General features: G+C 42.0%; 1 non-coding gene across 1 annotated transcript; it reads right to left on the bottom strand.

The window, feature by feature from the left end:
• Positions 1 to 498: 498 nt before the first annotated feature.
• LOC130937399 (small nucleolar RNA R71) lies at positions 499 to 602 on the bottom strand. Its single transcript, XR_009068622.1, has one exon. It is a non-coding gene; the product is annotated as a small nucleolar RNA R71 (small nucleolar RNA).
• Between the last annotated feature and the right edge of the window lie 9,031 nt (positions 603 to 9,633).

The following is a 9,633-nucleotide window of genomic DNA, read 5'->3' as shown; positions in this document are numbered from 1 at the left end:
GAACCTGAAAGGACCTTGAAGCGAAAGCTAAGAGAAGCTAAGGCACAACTCTCTGTTGAGGACCTGACCGAATCCTTCAAGGAAGAAGAACCTATGGCAGCCGAAAACAACAACAATGCCAACAATGCAAGGAAGGTGCTGGGTGACTTTACTGCACCTACTCCCGACTTCTATGGGAGAAGTATCTCTATCCCTGCCATTGGAGCAAACAACTTTGAGCTTAAGCCTCAGTTAGTTTCTCTAATGCAACAGAATTGCAAGTTCCATGGACTTCCATTGGAAGATCCTCATCAGTTTTTAGCTGAGTTCTTGCAAATCTGTGACACAGTCAAGACTAATGGGGTTGACCCTGAGGTCTACAGACTAATGCTATTCCCTTTTGCTGTAAGAGATAGAGCTAGGACATGGTTGGACTCACAACCTAAAGAAAGCCTGGACTCTTGGGAAAAGCTAGTCAATGCCTTCTTGGCAAAGTTCTTTCCACCTCAAAAATTGAGTAAGCTTAGAGTGGAAGTCCAAACCTTCAGACAGAAGGATGGTGAATCCCTCTATGAAGCTTGGGAAAGATACAAACAATTGATCAGAAAATGTCCATCTGACATGCTTTCTGAATGGAGCATCATAGGTATTTTCTATGATGGTCTCTCTGAACTATCCAAGATGTCTTTGGATAGCTCTGCTGGAGGATCTCTTCATCTGAAGAAGACGCCTACAGAGGCTCAAGAGCTCATTGAAATGGTTGCAAATAACCAATTCATGTACACTTCTGAAAGAAATCCTGTAAACAATGGGACAAGTCAGAAGAAAGGAGTTCTTGAGATTGATACTCTGAATGCCATTTTGGCTCAGAACAAGATATTGACTCAACAAGTCAATTTGATTTCTCAAAGTCTGTCTGGAATGCAAAATGCACCAAGCAGTACTAAGGATGCTTCATCTGAAGAAGAAGCTTATGATCCTGAGAACCCTTCAATGGAAGAGGTGAATTACCTAGGAGAACCCTATGGAAACACCTATAATTCTTCATGGAGAAATCACCCAAATCTCTCATGGAAGAATCAAGAGAGACCTCAACAAGGTTTCAATAACAATAATGGTGGAAGAAACAGGTTTAGCAATGGCAAGCCTTTTCCATCATCTTCTCAGCAACAGACAGAGAATTCTAAGCAGAACCCCTCTGACTTAGCAACCATGGTCTCTGATCTAATCAAACCACTCAAGTTTCATGACTGAAACAAGGTCCTCCATTAGGAATTTGGAGGCACAAGTGGGACAGCTGAGCAAGAAAATTACTGAACTCCCTCCAAGTACTCTTCCAAGCAATACAGAAGAAAATCCAAAAGGAGAGTGCAAAGCCATAAACATGGCCGAATCTGGAGAGGAAAGAGAGGAAGTGGACGCCACTGAGGAAGGCCTCAATGGGCGTGCACTAGCCTCCACAGAGTTCCCCAATGAGGAACCATGGGAATCTGAGGCTCAAAATGAGACCATAGAGATCCCACTGGATTTACTTCTGCCATTCATGAGCTCTGATGAGTATTCCTCCTCTGAAGAGGATGAGTATGTCACTGAAGAGCAAGTTGCTAAATACCTTGGAGCAATCATGAAGCTAAATGACAAGTTATTTGGAAATGAGACTTGGGAGGATGAACCTCCTTTGCTCACCAAAGAACTAAATGACTTGTCTAGGCAGAAATTACCTCAAAAGAGACAAGATCCTGGGAAATTTTCCATACCTTGTACCATAGGCACCATGACCTTCAAGAAGGCTCTGTGTGACTTAGGGTCAAGTGTAAACCTCATGCCTCTCTCTGTAATGGAGAAGCTAAGGATCTTTGAGGTACAAGCTGCAAGAATCTCATTAAAGATGGCAGACAACTCAAGAAAACAAGCTCATGGACTTGTAGAGGATGTTTTGGTGAAGATTGAAGACCATTACATCCCTGCTGATTTCATAGTCCTAGAGACTGGGAAGTGCATGGATGAAACCATCATCCTTGGCAGACCCTTTCTAGCCACAGCAAAGGCTGTGATTGATGTTGATGGAGGTGAACTGATCATTCAAGTGAATGAAGAATCCTTTGTGTTTAAGGCTCAAGGATATCCCTCTGTCACCATGGAGAAGAAGCATGAAGAGCTTCTCTCAAATCAGAGTCAAACAGAGCCCCCACAGTCAAACTCTAAGTTTGGTGTTGGGAGGCCACAACCAAACTCTAAGTTTGGTGTTGAACCCCCACATTCAAACTCTAAGTTTGGTGTTGGGAGGTTCCAACATTGCTCTGAGTATCTGTGAGGCTCCATGAGAGCCCTCTGTCAAGCTACTGACATTAAAGAAGCGCTTGTTGGGAGGCAACCCAATGTTATATTTTATATACTTTCCTTTGTTATTTTATCTTATTTTGTAGGTTGATGATCATAAGAAGTCACAAAATCAATTGAAAAAGCAAAAAACAGAATGAAAAATAGGAAGAAAAACAGCACACCTTGGAGGAAGAACTTACTGGCGTTTAAACGCCAGTAAGGTTAGCAGTTGGGCGTTTAACGCCCAGTCTGGCACCATTCTGGGCGTTTAACGCCAGAAAGGGGCACCAGACTGGCGTTAAACGCCAGAAAAGGGCAAGAACCTGGCATTAAACGCCAGGAATGGGCATCAGCCCGGCGTTTAACGCCAGAAATGGCTCAAAACGTGATTTTGAATGCCATTTGGTGCAGGGATGACTTTTCCTTGACACCACAGGATCTGTGGACCCCACAGGATCCCCACCAACCCACCACTCTCTCTCTTCTTCTTCACCCATTCACCAATCACCTCAATACCTCTTCCCCAAAAACCCTTCACCTATCAACTCCCATCTTTCTCTTCACCACTCACATCCATCCTTCATAAAACCCCACCTACCTCACCCTTCAAATTCAAACCACTTTCCCTCCCAAACCCACCTATAATGGCCGAACCCTATCCCCCCTCCCTCCTATAAATACCCTTCTTCACTCCTTCATTTTCACACAACCTAAACATCACTTCTCCCCCTCCTTGGCCGAATACATAAGCCACTCCCTTCTTCCTCATTTCTTCTTCTTCTACTCTCTTCTTTCTTCTTTTGCTCGAGGACGAGCAAACCTTTTAAGTTTGGTGTGGTAAAAGCGTTGCTTTTTCGTTTTTCCATAACCATTTATGGCATCCAAGGCCGGAGAAACCTCTAGAAAGAGGAAAGGGAAGGCAAAAGCTTCCACCTCCGAGTCATGGGAGATAGATAGATTCATCTCAAGGGTGCATCAAGACCACTTCTATGAAGTTGTGGCCTTGAAGAAGGTGATCCCCGAGGTCCCCTTTTCACTCAAAAAGGGTGAATATCCGGAGATCCTTCATGAGATCCGAAGAAGAGGTTGGGAAGTCCTTACCAACCCCATTCAACAAGTCGGAATCTTGATGGTTCAAGAGTTCTATGCCAATGCATGGATCACCAAGAACCATGATCAAAGTGTGAACCCGGATCCAAAGAATTATCTTACTATGGTTCGGGGGAAATACTTGGATTTTAGTCCGGAAAGTGTAAGGTTAGCATTCAACTTGCCCATGATGCAAGGAGATGAACATCCTTACACTAGAAGGGTCAACTTTGATCAAAGGTTGGACCAAGTCCTCACAGTCATATGTGAAGAGGGCGCACAATGGAAGAGAGATTCAAGAGGGAAGCCGGTTCAATTGAGAAGGCATGACCTCAAGCCCATGGCTAGAGGATGGTTGGAGTTTATTCAACGCTCAATCATTCCCACTAGCAACCGGTCCGAAGTTACTCTAGACCGAGCCATCATGATTCATAGCATCATGATTGGAGAAGAAGTGGAAGTTCATGAGGTCATAGCTCAAGAACTCTACAAGGTGGCGGAAAAGTCTTCCACCTTGGCAAGGTTAGCCTTCCCTCATCTCATTTGTCACCTCTGTTATTCAGTTGGAGTTGACATAGAGGGAGACACCCCTATTGATGAGGACAAGCCCATCACTAAGAAGAGGATGGAGCACACAAGAGACCCCACTCATCATGAAATCCCTGAGATGCCTCAAGGGATGCACTTTCCTCCACAAGACTATTGGGAGCAACTAAACACCTCCCTAGGAGAATTGAGTTCCAACATGGGACAACTAAGGGTGGAGCACCAAGAACATTCCATCCTCCTCCATGAAATTAGAGAAGATCAAAGAATCATGAGAGAGGAGCAACAAAGACAAGAAAGAGACATTGAGGAGCTCAAGCACTCCATAAGACCTTCAAGAGGAAGAACAAGCCGCCATCACTAAGGTGGACCCGTTCTTTAATCTCCTTGTTCTTTAATTTTCTGTTTTTCGAATTTTAGTGCTTTATGTTTGTCCATGTTTGTGTCTTGTGATCATTAGTGTCTTAGTGTCTATGCCTTAAAGTTATGAATGTCCTATGAATCCATCACCTTTCTTAGAGATTGTTCTTAATTGAAAAAGAAAAGAATTGCATGAATTTTGAATTTTATAACAGTTTAATTATTTTGATGTGGTGGCAACACTTTTGTTCTATGAATGTATGCTTGAACAGTGCATATGTCTTTTGAATTTGTGGTTCATGAATGTTGGCTCTTGAAAGAATGATGAAAAAGGAGACATGTTACTGAGGATCTGAAAAATCATAAAAATGATTCTTGAAGCAAGAAAAAGCAGTGAATACAAAAAAAAGAGAAGAAGAAAGCAAGCGAAAAAAAAAACGAAAAAGAAAGAGAAAAAGGAAGAAAAAGAAAGAAATAAAGTTGTGATCCAAGGCAATAAGAGTGTGCTTAAGAACCCTGGACACCTCTGATTGGGGACTTTAGCAAAGCTGAGTCACAATCTGAAAAGGTTCACCCAATTATGTGTCTGTGGCATGTATGTATCCGGTGGTAATACTGGAAGACAGAGTGCTTTGGGCCACGGCCAAGACTCATGAAGTAGCTGTGTTCAAGAATCATCATACTTAACTAGGAGAATCAATAACACTATCTGGATTCTAAGTTCCTAAAGAAGCCAATCATTCTGAATTCCAAAGGATAAAGTGAGATGCCAAAACTATTCAGAGGCAAAAAGCTAAAAGCCCCGCTCATCTAATTAATACTGATCTTCATAGATGTTTTTGGAGTTCATTGCATATTCTCTTCTTTTTATCCTATTTGATCTTCAGTTGCTTGGGGACAAGCAACAATTTAAGTTTGGTGTTGTGATGAGCGGATAATTTGTACGCTTTTTGGCATTGTTTTTAGTATGTTTTTAGTATAATCTAGTTAGTTTTTATTATATTTTTATTAGTTTTTAGTTAAAATTCACTTTTCTAGACTTTACTATGAGTTTGTGTATTTTTCTGTGATTTCAGGTATTTTCTGGCTGAAATTGAGGGATCTGAGCAAAAATCTGATCCAGAGACTCAAAAGGACTGCAGATGCTGTTGGATTCTGACCTCCCTGCACTCAAAGTGGATTTTCTGGAGCTACAGAAACCCAATTGGCGCGCTCTCAACGGCGTTGGAAAGTAGACATCCTGGGCTTTCCAGCAATATATGATAGTCCATACTTTGCCCAAGATTTGATGGCCCAAACCGGCGTTCAAAGTCACCTTCAGGAATTCCAGCGTTAAACGCCGGAACTGGCACCTAAATGGGAGTTAAACGCCCAAACTGGCATAAAAGCTGGCGTTTAACTCCAAGGAGAGTCTCTACACGAAAATGCTTCATTGCTCAGCCCAAGCACACACCAAGTGGGCCCGGAAGTGGATTTTTATGTCATTTACTCATCTCTGTACACCTTAGGCTACTAGTTTTCTATAAGTAGGACCTTTTACTATTGTATTTTCATCTTGAGATCTTTGAATCTTTTGATCACTGAAAGGCTGGCCTCACGGCCATGCCTAGATCTTGTTCTTATGTATTTTCAACGGTGGAGTTTCTACACACCATAGATTAAGGTGTGGAGCTCTGCTGTACCTCGAGTACAAATGCAATTACTGTTGTTCTTCTATTCAATTCCGCTTGTTCTTGTTCCAAGATATCACCTGTTCTTCAACTTGATGAATGTGATGATCCGTGACACTCATCATCATTCTCACTTATGAACAAAGTGACTGGCAACCACTCTTGTTCTACAAGCATACGAGGCTTAGTGAATATCTCTTGGATTCCTGATACACGATGCATGGTTGATCGCCTGACAACCGAGTGCTCGCCTGACAAACGAGCCAGCCATTCCGTGAGATCAGAGTCTTTGTGGTATAGGCGAGAACTGATGGCAGCATTCAAGAGAATCCGGAAGGTCTAACCTTGTCTGTGGTATTCTGAGTAGGATTCAATGATTGAATGACTGTGACGTGCTTCAAACTCCTAGCAGGCGGGGTTAGTGACAGACGCAAAAGAATCGATGGATTTTATTCCGGCCTGACCGAGAACCGACAGCTGATTACCCATGCTGTGACAGAGCATAGGCAACGTTTTCACTGAGAGGATGGGAGGTAGCCACTGACAACGGTGAAACCCTACATGAGCTTGCCATGGAAAGGAGTAAGAAGGATTGGATGAAGACTGTAGGAAAGCAGAGAGACGGAAGGGAAGGCATCTTCATACGCTTATCTGAAGCTCTCATCAATGATATACATAAGTATCTCTATCTTTATCTTTATGCTTTATTCGTTTATCACTATACCCATTTGAGTCTGCCTGACTGAGATTTACAAGGTGACCACAGCTTGCTTCATACCAACAATCTCCGTGGGATCGACCCTTACTCGCGTAAGGTTTATTACTTGGATGACCCAGTGCACTTGCTGGTTAGTTGTGTGAAAATGTGCTTATGCCATGGTATTGTGCACCAAGTCTTTGGAGCCATTACCGGGGATTGTTTTGTGTAAAAGTAGTGAACACAATTTCGTGCACCAACTAGTAACCTAGGGTATACAGAAATGAGTAAATGACGTAAAAATCCACTTCCGGGGTCCACTTGGTGTGTGCTTGGGCTGAGCATTGAAGCTTTCATGTGTAGAGACTTTTTCTGGAGTTAAACATCAGCTTTTATGCCAGTTTGGGCGTTTAACTCCAATTTTTATGCCAGTTCCGGCGTTAAACGCTGAGAATTCTGAAGCTGATTTGCAACGCCGGTTTGGGCCATCAAATCTCGGGCAAAGTATGGACTATTATACATTTCTGGAAAGCCCAGGATGTTTACTTTCCAATGCTATTGAGAGCGCGCCAATTGGGCTTCTGTAGCTCCAGAAAATCCACTTCGAGTGCAGGGAGATCAGAATCCAACATCATCTGTAGTCCTTTTCAGCCTCTGAATCAGATTTTTGCTCAGGACCCTCAATTTCAGCCAGAAAATACCTGAAATCACAGAAAAACACACAAACTCATAGTAAAGTCCAGAAAAGTGAATTTTAACTAACAACTAATAAGAATATAATAAAAACCAACTAAAATATACTAAAAACATACTAAAAACAATGCCAAAAAGCGTATAAATTATCCGCTCATCACAACACCAAACTTAAATTGTTGCTTGTCCCCAAGCAACTGAAAATCAAAATAGAATAAAAAGAAGAGAATATACTATAGACTCCAAAATATCAAAGAAACTTAGTGGTGCACGAAATTGCAATAACACTTTTGCAATCCCGCACAACTAACCAGCAAGTGCACTGGGTCGTCCAAGTAATACCTTGCGTGAGCAAGGGTCGATCCCACGGAGATTGTCGGCTTGAAGCAAGCTATGGTTATCTTGTAAATCTTAGTCAGGATATCAGAAATTATCAGGATTGATTGTAAGAAGCAAAAGAACATGTAATGGTTACTTGTACTGCAGTAATGGAGAATGGGTTGAGGTTTGGAGATGCTCCATCTTCCGAATCTCTGCTTTCCTACTATCTTCTTCATCAAACACGCATGTCTCCTTCCATGGCAAGCTCGTGTAGGGTCTCACTGTTGTCAGCAGCTACCTCCCATCCGCGCAGTGAAAGCTAATGCACACACTCTGTCACAGTGCTGCCAATCACCGGTTTGGTTCCCTCCCCTACCGGAATAGAATCACTCTTTTGCGTCTGTCACTAACGCCCAGTAGGTTACAGGTTTGAAGCACGTCACAGTCATTCAATCATTGAATCCTACTCAAATACCACAGACAAGGTTTAGACCTTCCGGATTCTCTTGAATGCTGCCATCAGGTCCTGCCTATACCACGAAGATTCCGATTAAAGAACCCAAGAGATAACTACTCAATCTAAGATAGAATAGAGGTGGTTGTCAGGCACGTGTTCATGGTTGAGAATGATGATTGTCACGGATCATCACCTTCATCCGGATTAAGACAAGTGTTATCTTAGAATGGAAGCAAGCATGACTGAATAAGAAACAGTAGTAATTGCATTAATCCATCAAGACACAGCAGAGCTCCTCACCCCCAACCATGGGGTTTAGAGGCTCATACTGTGGAAAGAAACGTGTACAAATGTTATGAGGTCATAAGGTACTGATTACAATGTAAAAGGGTCCTATAAGTAGTAAACTAGTATCCTAAGTTTACAGAAATGAGTAAATGACAGAAAATCCACTTCCTGGCCCACTTGGTGTGTGCTTGGGCTGAGCAATAAAGGAAATTCGTGTAGAGACCTTTTCTGGAGTTAAACGCCAGTTCTCATGCCAGTTTGGGCGTTTAACTCCAACTTTTATTCCAGTTCCGGCGTTTAACGCTGGAATTTCTGAGGCCGGATTGCTATGCGGGTTTGGGCCATCAAATCTTGGACAAAGTATGGACTATTATATATTGCTGGAAAGCCCAGGATGTCTACTTTCCAATGCCGTTGAGAGCGCGCCAATTGGCTTCTGTAGCTCCAGAAAATCCACTTCGAGTGCAGGGAGGTCAGAATCCAACAGCATCTGCAGTCCTTTTCAGTCTCTGGATCAGATTTTTGCTCAGAACCCTCAATTTCAGTCAGAAAATACCTGAAATCACAGAAAACACACAAACTCATAGTAAAGTCCAGAAAAGTGAATTTTAATTAAAAACTAATAAAAATATACTAAAAACTAACTAAAAGATACTAAAAACATACTAAAAATAATGCCAAAAAGCATACAAATTATCCGCTCATCACAACACCAAACTTAAATTGTTGCTTGTCCCCAAGCAACTGAAAATCAAAATAGGATAAAAGAAGAGAATATACTATAGACTCCAAAATATCAAAGAAACATAGTTCCAATTAGATGAGCGGACTAGTAGCTTTTTGCCTCCGAACAGTTTTGGCATCTCACTCTATCCTTTGAAGTTCAGAATGATTATCTATAAGAACTCTGAACTCCTAGTTAAGTATATTGATTCTTGAACATAGCTAGTGTATGAGTCTTGGCTGTGGCCCAAAGCACTCTGTCTTCCAGTATTACCACCGGATACATACATGCCACAGACACATAATTGGGTGAACCTTCTTAGATTGTGACTCAGCTTTGCTAAAGTCCCCAATTAGAGGTGTCCAGGGTTCTTAAGCACACTCTTAATGCCTTGGATCACAACTTTATTTCCTTCTCTCTTTTTTTTTTTTCGAAATTTTTTTTTGAATATTGCTTTTTCTTGCTTCAAGAATCAATTTGATGATTT

This window comes from Arachis stenosperma, chromosome 6, assembly GCF_014773155.1.
Source record: "Arachis stenosperma cultivar V10309 chromosome 6, arast.V10309.gnm1.PFL2, whole genome shotgun sequence".
Classification (NCBI taxonomy): domain Eukaryota; kingdom Viridiplantae; phylum Streptophyta; class Magnoliopsida; order Fabales; family Fabaceae; genus Arachis; species Arachis stenosperma.
Note: the sequence above shows the minus strand (reverse complement) of the source record. Positions and strands in the feature narration are given on the sequence as shown.